This window comes from Rousettus aegyptiacus, unplaced genomic scaffold (assembly GCF_014176215.1).
Source record: "Rousettus aegyptiacus isolate mRouAeg1 unplaced genomic scaffold, mRouAeg1.p scaffold_m13_p_6, whole genome shotgun sequence".
Classification (NCBI taxonomy): domain Eukaryota; kingdom Metazoa; phylum Chordata; class Mammalia; order Chiroptera; family Pteropodidae; genus Rousettus; species Rousettus aegyptiacus.
Genome location: NW_023416309.1, coordinates 112,664,118 through 112,689,499, shown reverse-complemented (window position 1 = coordinate 112,689,499; position 25,382 = coordinate 112,664,118). Strand labels below are relative to the sequence as shown.

Here is a 25,382-nt window from a genome sequence, read left to right as displayed (position 1 = left end):
CTTGCTTCCACAGCCACCACCTCCTCCCCTCCCCACCCGGGGACCCCTCGTTCCAACACCAGCCTCCTGAAGAGCCCGGCCGGGCCTACGCCCTGCGGGCTCACTCCTTCCCCGCCCTCAGCATTTCGCATCCGTCGGCGACTCTGCATCCCGCCCCCCCACACCCGCAATTTCTAAACAACTCTGCTGCTGACATCTCTTCACGGCACAAACGGCAGGAAACGGATAAGCGGTGCCTATGCAGCTGTTTCCCAATTTCAGATCTTACGTTAATTCCCGGTTGCTATTTTAGCTTAGATTTTCTCTGCTTATTAAAAGAGTAATTAAAGAGAAATTATCTTTGGGAATAAAAGGTAAACAATACCTTTGCCAGGCTCAGCCCAGCAACTGATTTTGGTCGTGAGAGCTTAATAAGCGAGACCGGGCACATAAAATAAATTCAGCAATGTGCACGCCCCCACGACGGCGCGGGCGCTCAGCAGTCCGCAGCTTCCGAAGGGCCCGGCCATGGCTGGGGCCACCCCGCTGCCGAGAACACTCTGCCCAGCCACTAAGGTGCCACAGGTCTGCATTCCAGGCCCTCAGAGGAAAGACCTCATGAAGATTAATGGTAGAGTATTAATTTCTAAAATGTCCTAAAGAAGAAAATCAGAGTCCTTGACGAAAGAAAAAGACCTGTCCAGGTGTTTGGATTCCAGAGCAGCGGTCCCCAACCTCTTTGGCATCAGGGACCCGTGCTCCTCTGAGAATCTGATGCCTGAGGATCTGAGGCGGAGCTGAGGCGGTGATGCTGGCGGGGGAGCGGCTGCAAATGCAGATGAAGCTTTGTTGGCTCGCCCCCCCCACTCCCGCTCACCTCCTGCTGTGCGGCCCGGTTCCTAACAGGCCATGGACCGGTATAGGTCCGCAGCCTGGGGGCTGGGGACCCCTGCTCTAAAGTATTACAGCAGATCATGTGGATTTATTAGACACAGAAAATGCTGCAGCCTTATAATGATATTTTTGTATCATATTTTGTATCATACAAAGATCACATTTTTATATAAAAAATTAAAAAAAAATGGTGTCAAAAAGAGTTTATGAGGACGTAAAGTGGGAACCAGCCATGTCAGACCAATGCATCCCTTGGGCTCTCTGGAAGACAGATTCCAGGGGACTCTGGGCCCTGTGTGCTGCGGCCCTGCGGCCCTGCAGCCCCATGATCCTATTTGCCTTCGGGTGAGTTATCCTCCAACAGGACAGAAGTGTCTCCATAAAGAAGCAAATAAAGAGAGGGAGAGACGGAACTCACCACTCCGCGTTTCCTAGAGCAAATATTTAAATCCACTGGCCTAGAAGAGACATGTTTCAGAAGCTATATTCTTGCCCATCCTTAATCCTTCCTGCATCTTAGAAAGCCGAGGTCTCCATGCATAGCTGGAACTCGGGGAACCAACACAGAATATTAAGAGTTCACAACAGCAGCACGCTGCTTCCCCAAGGCCATTCCCTCTGTTGTGGTTTGCAGCCACGGAAGGCTCAGGAGGGTGCGAACAACTATCCGTGCTACAGCGGTGATGTTTTATGGCTGGGTGCCCAGATTGTCTAGCTCTGCACACAGCTCTCTAGTCTTTTGAGAGCTCCAGAGGAAGAATGCACTCTTAACAAACAGCTCTCCATCCCTGCAATAGCTTCTTCATTCTCTGAAAGCATCTGTGACCAAGAAAAGAATTCATTTTTAGTAAAACTCCAAAAATGGCACAAAGAATAGGGATTTTCATGTTTTTAATATGCAAAACTTGATTACAACCCAGTTGGAGAATTAAAAAATATATGTTTTACTTTTCATTAAATAGGCTACAGTTTAAATGCATGATTTGCACAACAGAAAATTTACAGGATTATTGAAATCAAGTAATTCAATCAATTCACTGGGTAAGGATTACACATTTCTTGGTTTTGACATGAGACATATAATCTCTACACAAGATTGGATAGTTATTTCTGACAAGTAATCTTTATATATCTAAATAATTATATTCCTGAAAAGTTGTTGTTATAAGCTGGATGTTTATTATTAAGAATATCTTTAGTGCATTAAAGTCTATTGAATGAGATCTTATTGTATATTATTTTGCAAAGTAAAGAATGGTCTCCTCATGACTGATCGTTTAATTTGTGAAATTTTAGATAATTGAGACTAGGCTGGTTTAAAGCAGGAAAATTTGAAAATCTACCAAAAAGGGGGGGGGGGGCTAGCTCTCATTTGATATTCTTCTCTCCCTACTCAAATCTATGACATCTTCATACAAAATTATTAAGATGTTAAATGTCCTAATTAAGCAACTAAAATCCAGTCACCTTCACTGGGAATTCAGTTATCACAGAAAACAGAACACAGCACCAATACTCTCAAAAGGTTTCTTATAGCTCTTCGAAAACATCAGAAGACGCTCTGAAATGAAGCTGGAATGAAAGGTAAAAACCCACTTGATTGTCTCAAAATCATGAGTAAGAAGCCAAAACGATTTCACTCAACGAAATCAAAAACAAAACAAAACAAAAACAAAGTAACCTGGTTCCTCCCCACTCACTTAGAACCTCCTAAGCACTGCAGCTCAGGGCTCCACCTCCTGCTCCCTCCACCCAGCCTTCCCCTGGTTCCAAAGGCGCCTATCATCTGTCCCTCGTTTCTCCGTTTCTCATGCTTTCCCCATGGGCTTCAGATGCTCTGGCTAAGTGATCTTTGCTTGCTCCATCCTCAAGTCTTAATTATTTCATATGCTATCCTGATATGTAGAACAGTCTCAGACTTCACAGCCAATCTGTTTTCCTTATAAAATCTTCTCCGATAGCACCTTTGTACAATAGACCCTGACTGAGTGATAAATAGTCATCTAAGATATAAGTATGCAAATCTCCTGCATCTAATTCCTACCAGGAAGGCCAAAAAGGCCCTTAAATAGTCTTTAAAATGGCTTCTAAGTCTTACAATGCTAAGTTGTTAGGAAAGTTACATGATGTCAAAGATATTCTATATACTCAAGTCAAAAAATGGCTAAGTAAACTAATTTCCACCAGGTTTTTTTTGTTTTGTTTTGTTTTTGTTTTTAAATTAGCATCACTTTCCTGAGTCCACCAAGACTAAGTTTACATTCAAGACCTCGCTGCCCTCATTTGGAATTGGGGAAGTAATGCAAACACCCCACTCTCAGCCAATACTGTCGGAATTTTATCTTCCATTTCTTTCTGACTGAAAGCTCTCTTCACTAAGGAAAAAAGCTGCCCCACTCCAGTCCTGACCTCCTCCTCCTCCAGCTGGGTTTTGGAAGAGAGCCAGATGACAGCCTTGGAAAAGCACAAATTTATCTCAGTAAAGCTGGCTGCTTAACAAAAAGGTGGTGGTGGTGAGAAATACTGTAATTTAACGTTTCCTATATTCCCCGTATGACTTATTTTTTAATCACTGAGAGTCAAATGAAACAGTTCACCCCAGTTTCCCTCATAATCAGCACTCTAATGTAACTATTTGTTCCAAAATTCCTGTGCCAACTAAGTATATATATAAACCTGTTACAAAATAATCTTTGTTAAAGTGTTAAAACATACGCCACTTGAAAAAGAACAATAAACATTGTAAAGAGGAAAATCTAAAATCAACATTTACATGTACCCCAGGTTACTGCTAAAATATTTAAATGCCAGAATCCAAAATGAAATAGGATTAAGCCTTATGACAGCCTCACTATCAGTCTTACTTAATTTCATACCTTAATGGTAAAAGAGAAATACTGGTCAATAAGGTCTTTGCTTTGAGCAAGAAGCATGGAAGACTTAGAATCAGGCTTTTACAACTCGATCCTCATAATAAAATCAAGTCTATATATGTATACGCATACACACATACATATACACGTACACATATCTGGGACACGCAGACCCACTCTGCTAGTTAAGAAAGTGCTAACTGGAAGAAATTATTCTGTGTCACTGTAAGTATAATTTAACCAATAATTCTACTATTACTATTTTCTTGGCTGCCAATTTTTCATGACCCAAGTGGTGAAAGAAAAACAGAAACTAAGAACCTCTATCCTTATTAAAATACAAACATTAAAAACTTTCTGTAGGAAAAAAACAAACTTTCAGTATACATAAACAAAGTAACCATTATTCAGACTACTGTGTTCTGTTAACACCAACAATGAAATTAATTTGGATAATATAACTGTGTCAGTCATTTTTAAAACCTCGTTTTGCAACATCTTGCCCAATAAAGCATCCTAGGAGTACCACACTGAAAGGTGTTCAAAGACCTTTGCTACTTCTGTGGTTCTGGAATGATGTAAATTTCTTCAAGGTGCCCTTTGCTAACCAAGTTCATCGGGCCTGGGGCTAAATTCTATCCCTTATTCTTCCACGTCTGACTGAAGGCAGTCTGGAATCTATATATATAATTGTCAACACCCTCTACACACTTAAAACGGGTCACTACTGTCCTCTGAGATCACTCAAGCCACATTTCCAGCGTCTCACTTATTCCCACAGTTACTTATTTCTAAATGTAGGAAGTAACTTGCATCAAAGCAGCCTGGTGGACGGTCAGTTACGTTCAGAGACGCAGCAGCCTCTACAGCGTGGTCATCATAAACTGACCCCCTCCACCGGCCGAGTCACAGGGACCCGAACACCGGACACGGGAGAATGCCCTAACCCCGACAACACAATGGACTAGCCGAGCCAGAAGCCTCCAACTTGAACTCCTTCAAAACGTTCAAGTCGGACATCCACAGAGCACCATTTTGAGTTCAGAATCTGCAGTTCGTGCCTGGAAATACTCGAGCACACCACTCAAATGGAGGTCCAACCTGACGGAGGCAAAGGGTCGAGACAATTCTCTCGTTTGGTGCGGAATCGCTGACGCCGTGGAGCGCGTTACCCCGCAGTAGGTGCAGCAGGCGCTGCGGCTCCTCCTCCCCCGCCCGCGACGCCGAGGCAGGGACGGCGCCGGTCCGAGTCCCCGAGCTCCGCGGGTCCTGCAAGCGAACGGCTTCTGCGCCGCGTTACCGCGCAGGGAGCCCCCGAATTCGCATCGGCACATTTTAATTGCTACGAAATCAGCTCATTAAATCTCGTCCACCAGGTAAAGGTGCAGAGGTTGGCGCCGAGGCGCTCGGGTTACGTGATGTGATCGCAGGGCAGCTGCGACGTGGGGGCGGCTCGCCTTCCTCGCGCGCGTCGCTCCGCAGCCTGCGACGCCGCTCGCGGCCCACCTGACTCCAGGCAGGCGCAAGGCCGAGGCCCCTCCGCTCCCCCCCGGCCGAGCACGCCTCGCGGCCGCTCTGCCCCCAAACGCGGCGCCGGAGGCCCCACGCCCACAGCACTCGGGGTCCCGCATGCCATCAGAAATGCAAAATCCGTGGGTGACCGTTCGGGGACAGCCCGCTTTCACCGGCTGCAGCAGTTTAAAACCACCACGACTGCCTGGTGCGTCGCCGCACCGCCCGCTGCAACCCCGCGGGCTCCCCCGCACACCCCGTGCCGCGAGCCTCTCTCCCCGCGCGCGCGCGCGCGCGCGCACCCGGCCCCGCGCGGCAGGCAGCGCCTCCCGCCGCCCCGCGCCGCACACCTTTCCCGCCGGGACCCGCGACCCCTCGCGCTCCGGGCCCGGCCGAACAAAGGCGACGCCGCCAGCTCGGCCAGCTGCGGCGCCTCGACGCCCGGCCCGCGCTCACCTGGGCTCCGTCCCCGGCGGCGGCGGCGGCGGCTCCTCGGCGGGGCTCTGGCGGCGCGGGCCTGGCGGCGGCGGCGACAACAACTCCCACAGCCGCCCTGGGGCCTGCGGGGCGCTCGGCCGGCGGGGGCCCGCTCAGCGCCGGCGCCGCGGGCTCAGGTCCCGGCGCAGGCGGCGGCGGCTGCGGCGGCGCGGGCGGGTGGGCGGCGGCGCGTCCCGGCAGGTCCAGGTCCGGCCCCGGCGACGCCGCGACGCGCCCTCCTCCTCGCGCCCGCGGACGGGGCGGCTGCTCCGGCGCGGCCCGGGATCCCAGGCGGCGGCGGCGCTTGGAGCTCGGCGCTCGGCCGGCTGCGCTCCGTCCGCCTCCGGCTCGGGCGGGCCCGCGGCGGCGGCGGCAGGAGCGCGGCGGGCGCGCGAACAGCCCTGTCAGGGGCGGCGGGGGCGGCCGGGGCGGCACTCAGGGCTGCGGAGCGGCGGGGCCGGCGGCGGCGGCTGCGGCTCCCGAGGCTGTCGCGCTGAGGTGCGGAGCTGCCACCGCGGCCATCTTGTTGCTCTAACTGACAAGAACCCCCCTCCCCCCGCTCCAGCCAGACGGGGCGCTCGCGCCCCCTTCCCCGCCCCGCGTTGGCCTCCAACAGGAAGTCGTCCCGGCCCCTGGCACGTGACTCCACCGCATCTGCATACCGGAGGGCCAACTGGCCAATCGGCGCCCTATATCCCAGCTCCGCCCCCGCGCGCCCCTCCCCGGCCCATTGGCTGGTCTCGGCCAGGCCACGCCCCCAGCTTCCCCCATAATACCCGCCCGCGCTGTGGTTCTCCAGATCAAGCGGGGAGCGCGCCGGTGTGCGAGCGGGCGCGCGCTCTGCCTGCTTGGGCGCGTGCCGGCACCGGGGGTTCGCGCCCCGCCTGGGGTGCGTGGAGCGCTGCGCGGTGTCCTTCACAATCTGGGTGCTGCGGCTTCGTATTAGCACGCTGAACCGCGGGGAGCGAACTCAGCCCTGCGCGCCCGCTCGGTCCCCGGGGCTTCGGCCCGGGGTTTGTGCTGTATTTTCACCCAGCGGCGCTGGCCCTCTATGCCGCAGCGCCAGCGCTGGCACTGGCGCGCGTCGGGCCCGTGCCGTGCACACGCCTTGCACCTCCCCACCGTGCACACACGTACACGCGCCGGCCCGGGCCCAGGAGCATCCTGCTGGCCGCGCGCCTCCCCGCCCGCCCCTGCGCGCCGCCGCTCCCGGGGGAGCGCCCTGCTGCGAGCCAAACAAGCCTTGCTGCGAAACAGTCCCCCGGGGAGACATCCCCTTCCCTGGAGCGCGAACACGCGCCCCCGCCGCGCAAATGGCCATTTGGGCCGAACCCGGGCGCCCGGGCTCCCACACCGCACGGTTGCTTCCCGTCGCTCGGCACCCAGTCGTGGTCCTCCACCCTGCCACTCCTATTCGATATACGCTAGTCATTACTCGCAGGTAAGGTCAGGAGCGGTGTGCAATTTAAAAGTCCCTTTTTAACTTTCGGTTCAAGTCACGAGAAGATTTTGAAACCAAGAATTGTCTCCATCTTCGTGAAGGGTCAGAGGAACCGGCCCGCTTTCCCCTTGGTGCGGCGGAGGCTCAGCGGCGCTCCTGGAAAGTTATTGGTGTTGGAGGAGGCCATTCCTGCCTACGTGTCCCCGTCTTGAAGAGCAGATAGTGACACGCTACTCCCGCAATGCAATTCCGTTACCGCAAGTGTCATGCTTGGAAACGTCTCTGGGTGAAAGAGACACAACAAACTCGCCGCCCTCGTTCCCCCTCGGGGTCCCGTGAGCTCCGTGCACTGCTGTCTTGGACCGCCGCATTTTAAGTCCTCCAGCTGTCAGATCCGCGACCCTCTCTGAAGTCGCCTTCGAACGCCTCTGCTGTGTATTCCCCCCCCCCCTAAAACGCACATCACTGAGAAAGGTCTGAAGTCGCACGAAGCTGATGCGGCTTCAGTCTTTCCGTCAACATTTTATTTACAGTAATTTCATTTTTGACTGCGGAGAAACCTGTATCCTTTGTTTTTCTCAGCGATAGAGGTATTGTCGCATGCTCCAGGAGGGAGTGCAAAATAATAACATCTTCAAAATATTCTGCGTCCACTAAGTAGACGACTAAGTCAATGAGGAATCCAGGTGCCTGGGTAGCCAATCACTGTAATAAGCAGAACTTCACCTTTTGGAAAATTGAACCAAAATTACATTATTTAGTATGTGTCCTCGCTGTTGAATTTGTGACCATAACCTCTCGACTTTTCTCTATCTTCTTTTCTTGACTCTCCCAGCCCCCCTCAGTTGAAACCAGGCAAAAGAACTGTCTTCTGCTATTATCTCAGAGGGTTAACGCCACAAGAAAGGGCAGTGCTTGTACTGACCACATTTTCTGAACCAAAAATTAAACTCATGGTTTGAGGTGTGGACCTGGGGCAGTAGAAAGACTGACCCAGACATGTCGAGGCATATGATGGCCATGAGTGTGGGTCTGCAGAACACAGCGCCACTGACCGGTGGTTGTTTGGGCTGAACAAAATATGAATAAGGACCCCGTGCAAAGTTGTGCAATGGGCCAGCGCATATCTGAGGTCTTCCGTCCCCTCATCGGCCCTGACACTATCCCCCAGAACCTAGGCGTGAGTTAACAATCTATAAAAATGGTCCAAACCGCACAGGGTTGTATTTAAGAGGATTAAATGTTAAATGTAGCTCACGATGATGTGAGAAAGAAATTGACAGACTCAAAGAACATCTCAGGGAGAGAGTGGCTGCTGATGGAAGTCCCCCAGTCACTGAGCAACAGTTGAATCAGAAGCTGACAGAGGAAAGGAGAGACAGGCAGAGCAGGACGGATGTCTTCAAATGTCTGAAGAACTCCCTTGTACGACAGGCACAGATATAATCTGTGAGAACCTAAGAGGCAGACCTGGGATCAGTGGGTGGGAGGCTGGGAGGCCACTTTTGGTTCCATAGAGAGAATCGTGAGAGTCATCGAGGGAAATTCCAGCTTGAAATGAAACAGGGCACGTGTCTGGTTTAGGCAGAAAGACAAGACAATCACTCTCTAGCTCCAGGGACGTCACAGGCTAGACTACTGCGTTGGGTGCAAACGCTGAATTAGCGCAATGGTTCTCAAAGTGTCCTCCCTGGACCAGCAGCATCGGCATCTCCTGAGAGATACTTGCCTCCCCTTTATTCCCAGCTACTTCCTACCAGACAGGGCTGCTTCGCTTCCTCCGCGAGTACCCTACTTCCATCCTTCTATCCCTGTTGATTCTGCCGCTAGAATTTGTACCCTAGTGGTGGACTCTAAACAGAAAGGTTTCAAGACTCACAGGAATGATTGCCTTTCGATGAAAATGTAATGGAGCTGGGCCTGTTCTCCCTGCTTGTCACCTATAGATAGCTGCTGACTTGGCCCTTAAAATTATGATAAATTTAAAGAGCCTTTCAGACAGGTATCTGGGCACAGGGTGCTGGTTCACAAACTCTCTCCATAAGAATCACCAAAATAGCTTGTTTAAAATACGGATTCATCCAGGTCCAGAGTGAGGCCTGGGAAGCTGCATATTTAACCAGCTCCCCAAGTGATTCTGATGTGATTGTCCTCTCACTACACTGAGGAAAATACTGGAACAGAGACAAGAACCTTCAACTGGTCAGATTCTCATCAAACAAAGATCGAACCTGTATTACGTGTCAAGCAGTGGACTAGGAGCTGAAAGTCGTGGCTGACTTATGATGACAACACATGCAAGGAGCTGAAGAGGGCGGGTGGGGACAGCCAGGTCATTCGGGAGGGCTCACACAGACCTCCAGGAGGGACCTCTGGTCTGAGTTTTGAAGGATGCAAGGGGAGCAATGGTCAGAAGCTGATGGAAAGGCTTCGAAGGCAGAGTACAGGAACTATAAGAGAGCAGCCCACACTTCCGGGGCGCTGAAATGTGTGGACACGGTCGGAACAGCTCATATGTAAGGAAAAGAGGTGGGCGTGGGGGGGGGAAGGAAGTGGGAGAGATGACCAGGGCCAGACCACAAGGAGCATCTCATGTCACATTAAGGAGTCAGGACTTTCTCCTGAAGGCTGTGCAGAGCCCTTGAGTGATTCCGCACATTATTTTAGTTGGCTGTCCGAGAGCTCTCTCTGGAAACATTGTGGCTGATGACATGGAGGGTGACATGGTAGGCGGTGGCACAGGGTAGGGGGCCTACAAGTCACACAGCCAGGAAATTAGAACCTGTGGAAGTAATGAGAGCGGCAGTAGAGGTCAGAGGTCAAACAGAGAGGATCCATTCGAAAAATAATTTGAACTCTGGGGGACTCTGGGGGACTTGGGGACTGACATATATGGCGGGTAAGGAAGGTGGTAAAGGACGGTGCCCAGTTTTCTGGCTCAGTGAAAGGTAGATGGAAGGTGAGTCAGGGGCTGCAGGAAGGGGAAGTTGAGCCAGAGGCCTTAGGTGGGACTTTGGGGAAGAAGGGGTGAGTCTGCTTGGGTAAATGTGGAGTGGGGGGCACCAGGGGACGGCAAGTGGCGATGGTCAGATCTGAACAGGTGTATGCGCTGGAGAGCTCTCTCAAGGTTGGTCTGCATACAGGTGGAAGTTGAAGCCAAGGGCATAGGCAAAGTAGCTTGGGGGTGCGGGTTAGGGTGGGGAAGGCTGAGGAGGAAGCACCTGACATGCAGAAATCCAGACGATGCCCCAGTGGAATTGGAGAAGCCAAGAGGGGAAGGTGCAGGCGGTCAACGGTGTGACAGGAAGGTCCACAACGATAAAGACAGGAAAGCACCCACCACATTAGGCAACCACAAGGTCGTTGAGTCCTTAGCGAGGGCAGTGCAGGACCCGGGGGGCGGGGTTGGGGTGGGGGCAGGCTGCAGAGACAGTGGGAAGAGTGGCGATGGGGGTTGGAGTAGGGAGGGACCACGTTTTAAGTTTGGCCATTGTTATAGCTTAGGTTGTGTTCCCCAAAAGCATTTCTTATAGTCCTGACCCCCAGGACCTCGGAATGTGGCCTCATTTGGAAACGGGATCTTTGCAGATACAGCCAAGTTAACGTGGGGTCACCAGGGTGGTCCCTGGTGTCCTTGTAAAAGGGGGAAATCTGGACAGACATGCACACCAGGAGAAGGCCAAGTGGAGACGAAGGCAGAGGCGGGGTGATGCGTCTACAAGCCAAGGAATGCCGAAGACGGCCAGCAAAGCACCGGAAGCTGGGTAAGAGGGAAGGGGCAGGTCACCTTGCGGCCTCAGAAGGAGCCCGCGCTGCCGACACCTTGACCCCAGCCTTCCCTTCCATCCCCCAGTCTGAGACAGTCACTGCTGTCGTTCGAGCTGCCCGGCTCGAGCTGCCCGGCGTGTGGAGGTTTGTTACTGCGACCACAGGAAGCCAACATAGCCGTGAAGGGAGGAGGTGTGACGGAGAGAGACACGTAAGGCAGAACAGTCGTTTTTCCCTGTTTCGTTTTGCTGTTTTGGAGGGGGAGACTCGAGCGCAGTAACATCCGGAGAAGAAAGAGCCAGAGCCAGTAAAGAGGACACAGCCAAGAGGGAAATGTCTGTCTGTTTGTTTGAAGGGGTTGAGTAAGACAGGCCTTTAGGGACATGGGGGGCGGGGAACTCTGTTTTCAGGGGCTGTGAAGGGGTCACTTCTGGCGCTGAGCCCAGACCGGAGGTGACTGCAGAGGTACATAAGTCTGTGCGTGTGCATGTGTGTGTGAGAGAGAGAGATGGGGTAGGTTTGCAAAAAATGGAGGACATTACCATGTTCTTTTAATTTCTATTTTTTTTGATGAAGTGGAAAGTGGCCTAAGATTCCTTCTGGGTCTAAAATTCTGTTTCTAGGTCTTTTGGCGCTCCATAGCCATTCGAATACAAATTATTGTTTAATCTATATTAACGGTATTGCATTTTAATTTGTCTGTGGTATATTAACCCTAACAGGAAACAAACTCCTTGAATCTTTGCCTGCTATTAAAACAAATTCTGACCCCCAGTTATATGGGACCACGTAACTATACCATGATAGACATATTTCGTTTGCCTTTGTTTCTTCGGGTCTGAATCACAAAGTGATATTTTGGATCGTCACTCCTCCTGCGAGCTGCCACCCCCTGGCTCCCTAACTGCCCTTGCTGAGGACTGAATGACCTTGGTCAGCACACGTGGCCCAAATCTGCTAATAGATCTGAGGATCAGCTATGAGCCAGGCTTCACATTAGCAGCCAGTAACTCTTGGAGTTGCCATCTGAGTGAATTCACCAATCTGAGACTGGCTCCCTCATCCTTGCACGAATTAAGCAAATATTTGCAGGCACCTGGCAAATGCGAAGCCCTGCAGACATTCCAAGCTCTCAGGCCACCCTCCTGAGCTGATGATGGAAGGACACGATAAAGACAGAAGCAATTTTACTTCCTCGATCTGCTTTTTATTTTTTCTATAGCATTGATCACCTTCCATGATGTATAATTTGCTTTTTATCGTGTTTTATCGTCTCCTTGATGAGCATGTAAGCTCCTCTAGTGCAAGATCCTTGTGTTTTGTTCACTGATGTATCTCAAGCGCACAGAGCAGAGCTGGCTCTGGGTGCTCAATAAATATTTCTTTGTTAAGTTAATGAAGGATTAAGACACGCTGCGATAAATGTCGTCGTAAGAAAGTTAACATTAAAGCACTGTCGGAGAAATGACATGTAGATATCACATATGAGGGGTGGACCCACCGGGCACGTGGCATTCAGACGGCTTTAGAAGGATGGATAGCATTCCTCCCTCCCTCCCTCCTTTCTTTCCTTCCTTCCTCGCTCCCTTCCTCTCTTTCTCTATTTTTTTTCAGTAGTGTACCCATTATTTGTAGACACACAGAAGAAATACTCAGAATGTTTAGCATTTACAACAGACATTTCCTGAGACCTTTATAGAACCCAAATTTTAAAAAATTATATAATTTTCAGTTTACTCCCCAGCCCAAGTAAACCAAAACGCATACTTGATTGCAAGTAGAAGACAAACATGGCTGTGTTATCTGAGGCTGAGTAACAATTACCCTCTGAGAGCGAGGACCCCGGGAGCGACCCAGCTGGGCGGTTCTGGCTCGGAGTCTTGTGGTCGAGCTGCTGACTGGGATTGTAGTCGCCAAGGGTTTGACTGGGGTGGAGGAATCTGCTCCAAGCTCATTTTCCTGGCCGTCGGCAGGTGGTTCTAGTTTCTTGTAACATGGGCCTCTCCATAGGGCCGCTCATTACATGTCTTCCCCCAGAATGAGCGATCCAGGAGCGAGAGCATCACGATGGAAGTTGGAGTCCTCCGTAATCTAACAGCGGAAGCAGCGCCCTACCGCTCCTGCTGTATGGACCAACCCCGGCTCCGCGGGGGAGGGGCTAAACGGGTTAATATCAGGAGGCGATGCTCCTGGGGCCATCGTGGAAACTGGCTCTCAGTTACAAAACATCCGTGTGGAGGTGCAAATGCCCAGCGGTCAGCTCAGCTCGTTTCCAGCACACGTGATTCAAATTCATGGCTCGGCCCAATTCAGATCATGACCTGCCCTTGACCTGCCTTTGAGGCATGCTGGGGGAAACGGGTCTGCTGTGAATGCCAAATTTTGGAGGAGTCCCTTAGCCTTTTGGGGCCTCATTTACTTTCTCTTTAATCAGTAGGATTGGACCATATTGCTAAGGTCCTGTCCAAATCTCAAACTCTATGACTCAGAAATTCAGTTCCAATGGTGCAGTCAGTAGGTGGCTACAGAAATGAAAAAGTCTTCCAAGAGAAGACGGGATCCGTGCTTGAAAAATCCCACGGCGTTTAGATGAATGGGATGTGCCCCACGGAATATACGGAACTAAGTGGGAGGGATGATGGCCGGATGTGGTGGCTGGGACTGTAGTCAGTTCGTGTTGGGAGCTGGGGACCACACGGTTTGGACAAAGAAGTCGACCATTGGGCTAAGCCAAGAGTTTGGATCTGGTTCTGTAGGCAGTGAACGGGGCAGAAGCGCCTTCGTGAAAATCCATACCGCCCTTCCACATTGTGAGTTTTCACTGGGAAGAGGCTGACCAGCCAGGGACTACATTTCCCAGCACCCCCTTCTCATCCGGGCAGAGCCACGTGACTGGGTTTGGCCGCAGGAACGTGAGCAGAAGTGATGTGCTTCACTCTGTACTGAGAGGCAGCTGTACCTTCTCCTCTCACTCCTTCCTCCTCCTGCCTGGATGCCGAGGACTTCGGGCCCCGGGGCGGGGGAGGAGCCTCGGAATGAAAAGGGCCTGTGTTTCGGAAATGTCCCTGGAGAGGAGGAAGATCTATAAACCAGGAATGCCAGATGAGTGGAAAATGTATTAGGTGAAGCCCTCGAGAGATAGGGAGCTGTGTGTTGCAGCAGCTGCCACTACCCTAACCCACATCAGAAAACTTGCGCAAAGTCTGGACAGGGATTTCAAGAGAAAAATACTCTTCGGAGGGCGAACGTGCCATTGCCGGAACCGCGTCGTGACGTAACGTGAAAAAGCGCAGCGCTGCGGTTTCGACCTCTGCTTCCTGGCGGGATTTGCGGAAAAGACAAAAGTCACGTGGACCTTTTCTTCGTTGCTTATGACGTGCCAGGCATTACACTGTGCGCTTTATACACAACACCTCAATCGATATTTTTAGTTCTTATTTAAATTTTGATCTTGGTACACTTTAGGCATTAACAACAACAACGATAGTATTAATAATAATAATAATAATGATAATAATACACCCTAATTCATGTATACAGTTTAAAAAGGCAATTACTTCTAATCTTTAAACAACCCCGAAACTCCTGGCTCATGCCCCATCCCTCTTCCCTCTCAATTTCTACCCCTAGTAGCAACCGTTTTCAAGTCCTGTAGCTGTGTCTTCTGCTATTTACCTTCGTATTTCTAAAAATTATTCGCTTATACTCTTCCTTCTTGATTTTTCCAAGGTAACAACATGACGTCCCACCTCAGACGATGAGGATTTGGTCCTGCACCAAATCCCACCATCCTGCACGTCCCCCCACCACCTAACGGGCGAGAGTTCAATGGCGGAATTAGAGGTGAGTTTTCTAGGTGGGAAAAGCAAACGGAGCACTAGTTAGAGTAGTACAAAGGTTATCCTCGAGGGCTAGAAGGAAACAAAGCTAGAGAGGCAGGTGGAAACCAGAGCGTGGAGCGCCACCAGGCTAGAGGGGTCCACGCCATCGGTCATCCGTCCATCCATTCATTCATGCAATCAATTTTCTCATTTACATTTACATATGGGACCTGGCAATGCTCGTCTCCCCAACTAGAATGAGAGCAGAGAGCATTTGTTCTAGCGTTTGTGCTCGACCACAGGACCAGCACGGTGCCTGGAACACTGTGGGTGTTTAATTAATGTTAGTGGAAAGAAGGAAAGACAGCTGTTGATAACGTGACGATTAGTAGGCTGGTGGCTATGATGGAAGGGTTGGAGGTATTTCAGAGAGAGACATGAACTTGGCCACTAATTGGAGGGCAGGAGGCCAGAGGGGTCAAAGGGACTCAGACGGTGGGCCTGGGTGAATGGGAGCTTGGCGGTGTTAGGGGCAGCGACGGGAGGGTTTGAGGGGGGTCGGCTAACGTTCAGATCACAGTTTATCTTTGATAATATCTGAGTAAACAAATTACCAACCAGATTCAGTCTGTTATTCAAGTCAACTCAAGGAAGTTTTGATTGGTTTCAACCATGGTATCTCCTGGCTTCGTTACCCACCTAGTGTGGTGCTAATCCCAGATGCTGACCACGGGGCCGGGCTCCCACTCGTTTCCTTTCGGCCATTTTATTAAGCGTCCATCCACTTCCACACGAGAACCGCGTTTAACCGGTTCACTGCTGCACCCCCAGTGTGCGGCACGTGACAGGTGCTCAATGAATATTTACTGGATCAACAAATGGTTTTCTGTACCAGACATTATTGGTTTGCCTCTGCCCGTGGGTGTCAGGAAAGACGTCATCAAGAGATGACATTGGAAATGAGGCGTAGGTGAGTCTTGAGGGAACAAGGGAGGAACAAGCGTACTGGGCCCAGGGCTCCGTGTACATAAAGGTGGAGAAGCCGGTTTGGGGAACAGAAGCGGGTCCCTCTTGGCCATTTAGGTAGTGGAAACAATGCTGACCTCAGACACTCAGCTGCAATTCCTGCTAAAATCAACAGGGTGAATGATCGGAGGCACGAGGCCAGGGAGACGTTCCCAGGCTCACTGCGGCTGCTCGCAGCACAGATTTCAATCAGTCGACGCAGTGGAAACGAGAGCAGGTTTACCTGGAGCCTGTCACGGTATGTGCCACTCGGCTGCGACACGAGTGGGCGCCCTCGTTCTGGGGCCTGGCCCTGCTCCGAAATCCAGAGGAAGCTTGGGGAGGCAGCCCGTGCTGACTCTCAGAGTCACCTCTGGAACGCAGCCTCTGCGTTGGGAATTGTTTGTGAATCTGTCTCATCCACAGCTGGGCTCCGAGGGTCGGTGTCACTTGGAGAAGAACGGAGTTGGGATTCCGGCATGCACCAAAGACCATCTCCCTGTAAGGAGACCATGCCAGGTGCCCCGGGAACCTGCTTCTCACGTGGGTGCCAACCATGGCGAACCCCACAGACCAAAATGCATATTCTCTGGTGCGCGTGTGCGTGTAGCCAGAAGTGGTAAACAAACAAACAAACAAACAAACAAAGAAAACCAAGCTTGGTAAAATTCAGAAGTTGCCAAACCTCTAAATTTGGCATCTGGAGGTCCTGGGTGTTCATCCGGCACAGCCCGGGCAGGGCTCCCAGCTGCCACTCGCCAGACTCTGGATATAATGTGACCCCGGAACAGGGCAGAAGTGAGAGGATGAAGCACCCACTCTCTCCGCTCATCATAGCGACCGCTCATTTGTTTATTTTTGTTTATTTTATTCTTTCCAATTATGAAGTACTACATGCTCTTTACGAAAAAGTGTAGAAAATATAGAAAGATGGAAAGCAGAGAAATTTCCCATGGTCCCCCTCCTCAAAGAAGCCTATGTTCATATGTGTTTCCTTCCAGACTCATAGCGTAGCGTAATTTGAAAAACCATAGACATGTTCGCACTGTATGAATTGTTTTTGAATCGCTCTCCGGGGAAAAAAGGAGCATGTTCAGTCTATGAATAAGAAACTTTCTCACGTTATAATTTTTCGTGTTATTACAATAAACTCTGTAGGAACCGTCTTAATAGCAGACGTACTGTTTTACTAAACGGATTTGCCCAGTTTATGTAATGAATCTACTACTAGATGCCAAAGGGTCCCGATCGAAGTCCTCGTTGCCGTCGGACCTTCGCGCTCTCCGGCATTGAGGGGTGCTGACGCCGAGGGTGTCGGATGCATTTGTAGGGGGCAGCGCTGTTTTGCTACCAATGTGTCTTTTAAAAAAGCACCTTCCTTGCCTCCCCCCACTTGTTGGAAGATTGAAATTTACCTCCAGGAACAGATTTTAATAACTACTAGATTTATTTGGGAAAACCTTTCTTCCGTGAGTCTTCCTTTTGAAAGCAGATGAAAGAAGTGGGTTGGTTTTCTTGAAAGATGTCAGGCTAGAGCAGTTTGTTGTTGCCGGGGTCGAGTGGAGGGGTGGGGGTGGGGGGAGGGGGTTCTGCCACCTAGCACGCTGCCTTCTGAAGCTCGCGACGCCGAGGGCCTGGCTCATGGTGGTTCCCTGCGCGTGTGGCCGACCCCATGGTGGTATAGGAATCCCAGTGGTTGGAAGCCGAGCCAGTGGCCCTTTGGTGGCCTCCGTTTCCCTGCTGCCGCTTCAGATTCTAACTTCTGTCCCCAGCTCTGCAGGAGAGAGACACTCTGTGATCTCAAGGACAGCAACGGCCTCAGGTGGAGACTCGCCCTCCGAAGGCCATGTGGAGCCCGCGGTTGTCAAGGCAGCGGCGCCGTGGGGACCGGTGTGAGGACCTGCACCGCCAGCTTGCTGAGTGGGAGAAAACAGCTCCTTGGAACCCCGAAAACGACAAGCCCAGGCGTCCCCGTCCAGAGATCTAAGGCACTTGCCTCAGCCGCCTGGGCACAACCGGGCCTTTGTGTGAGGGGCCACTCATGGCTCCTCGCTGGCAGTGTAAACAATGGCCTCTGTGTTCATTCCCGGAAGATGACAGTGTTCTGGAGCAAGGACACACGTTTCAATGTCCAAAAAAAAAAAAAGGAGGGGGGAGGGGCATGGCGGAGCCTGACATTCCGGCAGAAATCCTGTGCTTATCTGTAAAAGATCTCGTCACACGTGGTCCAGATGGTCACGGCACCAGCTCCCCACTGCTTGGCAGGCCACGGTCCCTCTGTGGGGACTGCGTGAGCACTGGGCGTGAAGTGCCAGAGAGTGCAGTGATCGGGCTTGACTTACGGGCCTTACCTGCCCCCGAGTCCCTCGGCCTTCGGGGAGGGAGCCTCTCTCCCCCTGCACACCGCTGCAGAGCAGCTGCCCAGGGCGGAGTGCCGGGCTCTCAGCCAGGCGGGCCTGGAAGAGGGAGACGAGCCCCCTGGCACAGGTAGGGGCGGCTGCCCCCACTGTTTGTGGCAGAAACTTCTAGGAGGGGTGTCCTCGGAGGCGTCCCCGGGCTCAGGAGGCCCCTCCCATTTCATCCTATGGCGGCCAGTGGGGGGGGTGGGGGGTGCAGGGGAGACAGCAGAGCCAGGCCTCACGCTCTGCTGTTAGTCAGCGCTCTGTAGAGGAAGCAAACCGGCGGGAGAAAGATCAGTGGGTGGATGGGTGGACGGGTGGATGGATGGGTAGACAGAATGAGAGCTCAGAAGAGCAGATAATCTGCTTTAATCGAGGCCTACCGATCTAAATGTCAATCTCATCTAAAAAATCTGACAAGTTCCTTCACAGTAACATCTAAACGTGTTTGACCGACCAACTGGGTGCCTAGTCCAGCCCGGCTGACACGTAGTCAGCCATCGCAACCACCCGGGTGCCCACGGTGGCGGCACCTCAGAGGCGGTCGCCAGGTATGCGCGGACTGCACAGACGAGGCACGAGGGCCACCTCGCCTTGTCCCCGGGCTTGCTCCCCTCCCCGGCACCGCCTCCCCATCCGGCAGCCTGCGCATTTCACATAGTGATTTGCTCTCGCCTGCTCTGGGTTTGTGTCTGTTTGGTCCTCGGTGCCCAGAGGCGTGCCTGGCACGTAGTAGACACTCAATAAATCTTTGCAGAATGAATGAACTTGAAGGGTGGCAATGCCCACCAGCAGGGCATTAAGCCGAGTGGGAGGCGCCCCTCCGTGTCAGGCCCTGTGTGGCTGTACAGGCCTCACTCCCAAGAGGCCAGCCCTGATTTAAATCTTCATCTAAAAAAAAAGTCCATCTATGTCACTTTAACAGCACTCTGCTTATACGGTCGTCATTGAATTGTAGATTTTCTCTCCCACGCGAGGCTGGGAGACCCTGGAGGCCTGGGGGACCCTGTGGTTAACGCGATTTCTCGGTGCCCGGCACCAAGCCTGGTGCAGAGCAACGAGCTCAGTAAAGTGCTAAACGAGTGAATGAATCCATCAACAACGTCATCTTTAATTTCCCACAGCCCTTGGTATTCTTGACGGCCTCCAAATTGCCACTTCGACCTTTGCTTCTCACCCCTCCCCACAATGAGAGAACGTAGTTTGCGTCTCAGAGCCACGGGGGGGAGGGGATGAGGGGGAGCCGACGTCACCCTGCCACTTTCCCGCCAGACCCGACACTCGTCCTTCTGGCTGTCCTCACGCCTCCATCCGCGGCCTGGGCAGCCTTCCGCCTGAGCTGCTCCGCAGCCTCCTTCATTGAGTGGAGGGACCTCTTGTGATTTTGAGGGGTTTAAAGATACCCACTTGCCAGTCACGGAATCGTACAGCTCTACAGATCCATCAGACAGTGATTCGGGGAGAGATTAAACTCGCAAAGGTGAGAGTGAAGTGAAGACCTTGTCCTGTCGGAACTCCATCCATCATCCTTTATGGCTTAAAGAAGGAATGATCATCCCAGCCCATTAAAGAAAGGCACCGTGTGAGACCTCAGACAATTGTTCCCTGAAGAGAATTTTCGGAGGGCCACTGCGTCCCCATGATGGATTTGTCACTGGGGAGCCCGGCGTGGTTCCCTGGGTGAGGTGGGAGCATCTGGAAAACCAAACGAAGCGTCCTCAACTTCTCTGTGACGACCACCGTCCTGAGGAGAACCAGGGGGGAGGCTGAGTGGGTCCTGGGGGGCCCGTGGTCCCCCGCGTGGCTTCCCGAGGTCGGAGTATGATCCCCTTTTTCGAGAGGCATCTCTTACACCTAATTTGAAATTTTAAAAACGCTTCGGGTCGTATCTTGAATAGCCTATGTTTTAAAAACCACCCATCGTAAAATGATTAAACGGATCGGTAGACGCCATCTCAACGTGTCGTTACGCAGTTGTTCCGTGTTTACGGAAACTACAGGTTCGGTGAGAAAAGGGAAGCGGTAAGCGACAAGAAGCCCGACAGCAAACACGTAGATCGGATGACCGCAGCTGCGTAAAGTGTCTACACCCGGGGAAGGAGACGGGCAGGACAGGCAGCCCAGACGCTGGCGGCCGTCGTCTTCGGGCGACGAGATTACCGGTCACCGTTCGTTTCTTACAATCTCTCAGTGTTCTCAGGTGGCCGGCGTGGCTCAGCGCCCTCCCTGCCAGCAGCGGCAGGCGCGTGGCTTCGTGGCTCAGCTCTAGCCCCCACTTACGATAATAGTCACCAATTTTATTTAGGGACCTACCTCCAACTCTTAGATCTCTGACAATGAGCTACCATTATTACCATGACTACTATCGTTATTCTATGATTCCGGTGAATTCCTGGATTCGATCAACTCACTTCATGCCCCTAGTCACGGGGTCCGGTTGGAAGATGGCTATCCATCCTGGGAAGCCAGCCCAGCCCGAAGAGTCTGTTCCATCATTTACATTTGAACTGGATATGATGCTGACAGCGTCCCTCTGGAAACGAAGTTCATGGACCTAAGCTAAGAAGTAGATGGCAAACTGGATCGTGTTGGCTGAGCTCCTGCATCTAGCCACGCCTGAAGCCAGCCCTAGCTTCAGCCTCAGGAGCCAGTACATTTTCTTGTGCTTAATCCCGTTGGGGTGGTTTTCTGTCATTCGCAGCAGGCAGGGCACTTTCTAATACACTCCCTTTGACGAACCTTCTGTCCTGCTGGGGACGCAGATGATTTTAGATGAGTATGGGGTGTTTGGTACCAGGGCCTAAGGGAGGACGGAGAGCTGAGCCGGAATTTTCAGAGGTGTCCTGAAGAACGGATGCCAGACCCCAGTTTGCAGGAGTCGAGCGAGTCCAATGGGGGAAGCTGTTAAGGCCTGGGTCCCTAACATGCTCCCAGGTACCCAGGCCCAGCGACTCCAGGGCCCCGATGAGAAATGCCGGCACTGAAGCCCACACAGGGTCTCTCCAGAAAGCTCTGGAATCTCCTGGGTACCAGAGTGGAAAAATTTATGCTCAGTGGAGGGAATTCTGCCTGAAAGTTCCGACTGCCAGATGAAGCTTCAAGGAGGGAGATTCGAGGACAAAAAACAACCCAGCAGTAAAGTGCCAGGAGGAATTTTTGTAGTGAATTCGAGTGGCTTTGGATTCATGACACTGCATACCACCTGTCTGCATTGGACAGGGGTGAGGAGTTTGGGGGAGAGGAACGCCGGAGTATATTTTTCTTCCGACTTCTGGTAAAAATGTATTTGCTATAGAAATATGGTTCAATAAATAAATAAGTAAATAATGAAACCATTGAATGCTGCTTCCGGTTTCCGCTGACGGTCGGGAAGAGAAGCAAGTTCAAGATCATCAAAAACGGCGATAAGCAGATGCCGGCCGTAGGAGAAGGAGGAAGGAGCCGCCGTTCCTGACCGACGCTGCCTTGCGGCGGCGTGGAGCCCGGGGTCGTGGATCAGTTCCTGGGTAAACACTGCGGGGAAGAGACAGCGCGGTTCGATGCAGAGGGCTCAGAAGGGAGGACCTGAGCCTGAATGACTCCAGGAGGATCTAGGGATTATGGGCTCCGAAGTGATTTCCTAAGGGACAGGGCTGAGTGCCTCGTTTAATTGAAAATTGGACTGTGTGAAACGGGGTCAAATTAAGGCACCTTCCTCAGCAGTTACCTGAGGGGGCTCTTCTCTCTAATTACCAGGATCGCACAGTTGAAACGGCCCCCACTGCGCAGCCCGGCTCCTGAAAAGCCTCCTCTCGCGGGGACGAGAGCAAAGCACCGCGCTCGTCTGGTGGCCGCTGAAGTGGCTCACCTGCCAGAGCGGCCGAAAGCTGGTGTGTTCGGTTAATGGTTACTGCAAAAAGCAAGAAAACAAAACGGAACAAACGCCACGCTGCTGGGAACGTGCGTGAGAAAAGAGATGCGTGGGGCTCGCAAATCAAAACGCAGCCGAGGCCCCCGAATTTCCTCCTCCCCAAGTCAGTGTGATTAACGAACGGAACGGCAGGGTAACCGCGCGGGACCGTGCGAAGGATTTCCCGACGGCAAACCAGGAAAGCCCACGCTGGCCGTCTCTGTAAGCCGCGCAGGGACGTTTAGACAGCCCGGGCGTTGGTCACCATGGCGGCTTCAGGGATGGCCTCGAGCTACGCTTTTTTTTTTCTTCTATTCCAATTCGCCATGACTGTAAGATGTGGGTTAGCGGATGCATGTCTCTCGACACAGATTATAAGATGTATCTCCATTTTGAGACTGTTAGAAAGTGAAAAAAAAAATGTTTGCTTTCGCATGGAGATGTGGTATGAAGAGATGTAATTATTTTTATTCGCCTTTTTTTTTCTTTATCTCTTTCTGTCTCGCTCTCTTATTCTCTTTCTCGTCATTTCTCTCCTTCCCTTCCATTTCCGGTTGCCTAAGAATAGTTGGCTTCAGCCGGGAAATTTGCATCTGGGAGGGGCGCAAATATCAGATGAGTATGGGGTGTCCGGTGCGGAGGCCTCAGGAAGGACGGGTCCAAGTTCACCTGGGACCTGTTTGGCCATGATCACGGCCCCCAGGAAAGCAGCCTCCCCAGCTGAGCTGAGCTGTCCTCAGGCCGCCCGCCCAGGTGTGCTTCTCACCGTCCCCCAACCCCCCAACGCCCCGTAGTTAGTCCCTGGCCTTGGGTAACTGACTTGTCTGAGTCTCCTGGCCAAACAGTGGCAATAAGACCCTGTTTCGTAGGGTGCCTGAGGGAGCGAGTGAGGGGGTGCCTTCAGAACCCCACAGAGAGCTCCGGACACACGGCAGCCGTTCAGCAAACATTCTGCTCCTCCCCTTCCCTCAAAACCCTTTCCAGGAATAGAGAGCATCTCCTCTCGGGCCAGACACGCACGTGGATTCTTTAAATCGAAATGCACTGGCTATCTTGGCTGCCATCTCTCAAGGTTTTGGAGACCCAAGTTGTGTTCTCCGAATAACAAAGAAGTTTTCCGAGTTTGGACGAATGGGAAGAATCCACGAGGAAGCCGGATAGGAACGACAGAGCTTGGCGAGGCCAGAGGCAAAGGCGACCAGGAGAGGAGGTGCGAAGCAAGGGCGGCGGGACATCGAAGCTGGGGGCAGGACACGCGCCCTTCCGCATGTTGGCTCCGGGCAGAGAGAAAGGAGGAGCAAGGCCCGGCTGGGAGATTCCTGCAGGCGGCGACCTCGGACGCCAGAGCTGGCAGGCGCCTGGCGTGGCGAGGCCGGGAGGGCCTGCCCGAGAGAAGCAGTGTTCAAGCTAGGGCTGTGGGCTTGAAAAATAGGACTGGGCTAGAAGAGAAAAGATCACGTTAAAAGCTAGAAAAATAGAAGAGATTGGACAATATCAGCGTGCAAGGCCCCTGGAAGGGTGAGTGAGACCTTTGGCCACCCACTGATTTTTATACACGTGTGCAAGCGAGTTACTGGGCTTGGGGTACGTCGCGTGGTCCAGCCCTCACTGTGGGTCTTGGCCGAGAAGGTCTGAAAGCCACTGGCCCAGAGAACCCAGACGGAGAGGTACAGCGCATGCGCAGTTCGAGGAGTAGGGGTGTGCCAGGGGAGGGCGGCTGGGAGTTGACCTCGAAACTGGATCATGTGCGGGATTTCTCCGCTGACCACACTGCAAGGAAAAGCCTGTCCTGGAAGATTACACTCTCGGCAGGCACCGGGCCTGGCGTTCGGGGGTGTTGGGGTCCTGGCTGGATTTGCAACCGTGGTGAACACGGTACCCTAACGTGGATTCTCTAGGAAGCGTGTGGGGGGGTCAAACATTCGGGGAACATCGCCGGCCTCCCCCACGGTCTAGGGCGCCTCAGCCATTTCCCTCCCGGCCCCCTGTCCTTTCCCACTGGCTCGGCTTTGGCTGGAGAGGGAGGACAGGCAGCGGGGAGGACATGGAGACCCCGCTACGCTGGTGGACGTGGACGGGCCAGGCGGGCACGGGCCGGGGCCCTGGCGGCGGGGTCGGGGTTGGGGGCCGGCACCCAGCTGTCAGGCTGTCAGGGTTTCATCCGGTAGCACAGCCCCGGGCTCTGTGGACGCGCAGGGGCTGGCTTCTCCTGGCAAGCTCGGGGTTGACGGTGGCGATTCTGGCCAGGCGGGTTCGGGTTGGCCCAGAGGCTCCCGGGACATCCGCACACCTTTGCTGCTGCCGACTCCCCTGCCTCTCCTATTGGCTCTCTCTCTGCCATGAGCCGTGGACAAGCCGCGCCCCCTGCTCCCCCCGCCAGGAGTCTCAGGTGCAGGCCAGGGGAGAGGGGCAGGAGGAGGGGTTCGGCCAGGGAGACCTTTCAAAGGCCTCGCAAAGCACCTCTGTCCTCTTTGCCACAGCCAGACCCTGCCCCCTTCCTGCTGTCCTGGGAAGGAATGTATCCAGGTGGAAAAAGAGGCCAGACGTGGGGGGAGCCTCACCCCTACTTATTTCATGAGACCAGGAAGTGTTTCCGGCGGCAAGTCTCCATGGATACGACCCCCCACTCCCACCCCCGCCCCCCGCACTGTGGCGACCAGAGGCAGACAGCTCAGCTCCGGCCTCTGTGGGTGTCCACCGAGAAGCCACCTGCCTCTGGTACCTCTGGTACGGGAAGTGCCACAGCCTCCGAGGACGCTTCCGCGGCGGAGCCAGCGTGGAAGCCCGTTTCTCCTTCCGGCCCAGACCCACCCCGCTAGCTCGCTGGGTGCGTGCACGAGAGACAGGCACAGACAGAGGGCACGGGAGAGGGGGGTGTGTGTGCGCGCGCACGTGTGTGCACATCCACGCACACACGCACGTGCCCGCCCTTATGTGTGCCCAGAGAAAGCCTTTGCCAGGCAGAAGCAAACAGGAAGCCCGCAAATATCCCTCTGCGTTATGTCCTCCAACGACCCTTCTAAATAAATGTCAAACAGTTAAAACAAAAGCCCATTTAGCCTTTATGCCTGTGATTCGCGGTGTCCATTCCAGTTAATTACAGTGATTTAAAAACATCTGCATTTAATAAAGAACCTTCCTCTCCCCCTGCTCTCAGACGACGCCCCCCAACCCCAGCCTCTCTCCAGGCCATTGGGCTAATGCAGTAATTATCATCTCCAGCAAGCCGGGCCATCGGCATCCAATGCGCAAGAAGATGAGACTTCAGGAGGCCCAGGGAACAGCGAGGGATGGGGCCGGGGGAGGAGGGAGCCAGGGGAGGAG

The 25,382-nt window shown here is 52.9% G+C and overlaps 2 long non-coding RNA genes across 4 annotated transcripts; both read left to right on the top strand.

Moving 5' to 3' along the window:
• The first annotated feature begins 5,013 nt into the window (after positions 1-5,013).
• On the top strand, positions 5,014-12,489 carry LOC107510053. Of its 2 annotated transcripts, XR_001596716.2 has the most exons (4): positions 5,014-5,122; positions 7,278-7,936; positions 10,765-10,940; positions 11,030-12,489. It is a non-coding gene; the product is annotated as an uncharacterized LOC107510053 (long non-coding RNA). The 2 variants fall into 2 exon arrangements; XR_004951433.1 differs by having other exon boundaries at positions 10,765-12,489.
• Positions 12,490-13,874: 1,385 nt separating this feature from the next.
• LOC107510054 lies at positions 13,875-18,326 on the top strand. 2 transcript variants are annotated; one of them, XR_001596717.2, is made up of 4 exons: positions 13,875-14,337; positions 14,674-14,787; positions 15,907-16,029; positions 17,543-18,326. It is a non-coding gene; the product is annotated as an uncharacterized LOC107510054 (long non-coding RNA). The 2 variants fall into 2 exon arrangements; XR_004951432.1 differs by lacking the exon at positions 17,543-18,326 and adding an exon at positions 16,197-16,926.
• The last annotated feature ends 7,056 nt before the right edge of the window (positions 18,327-25,382 follow it).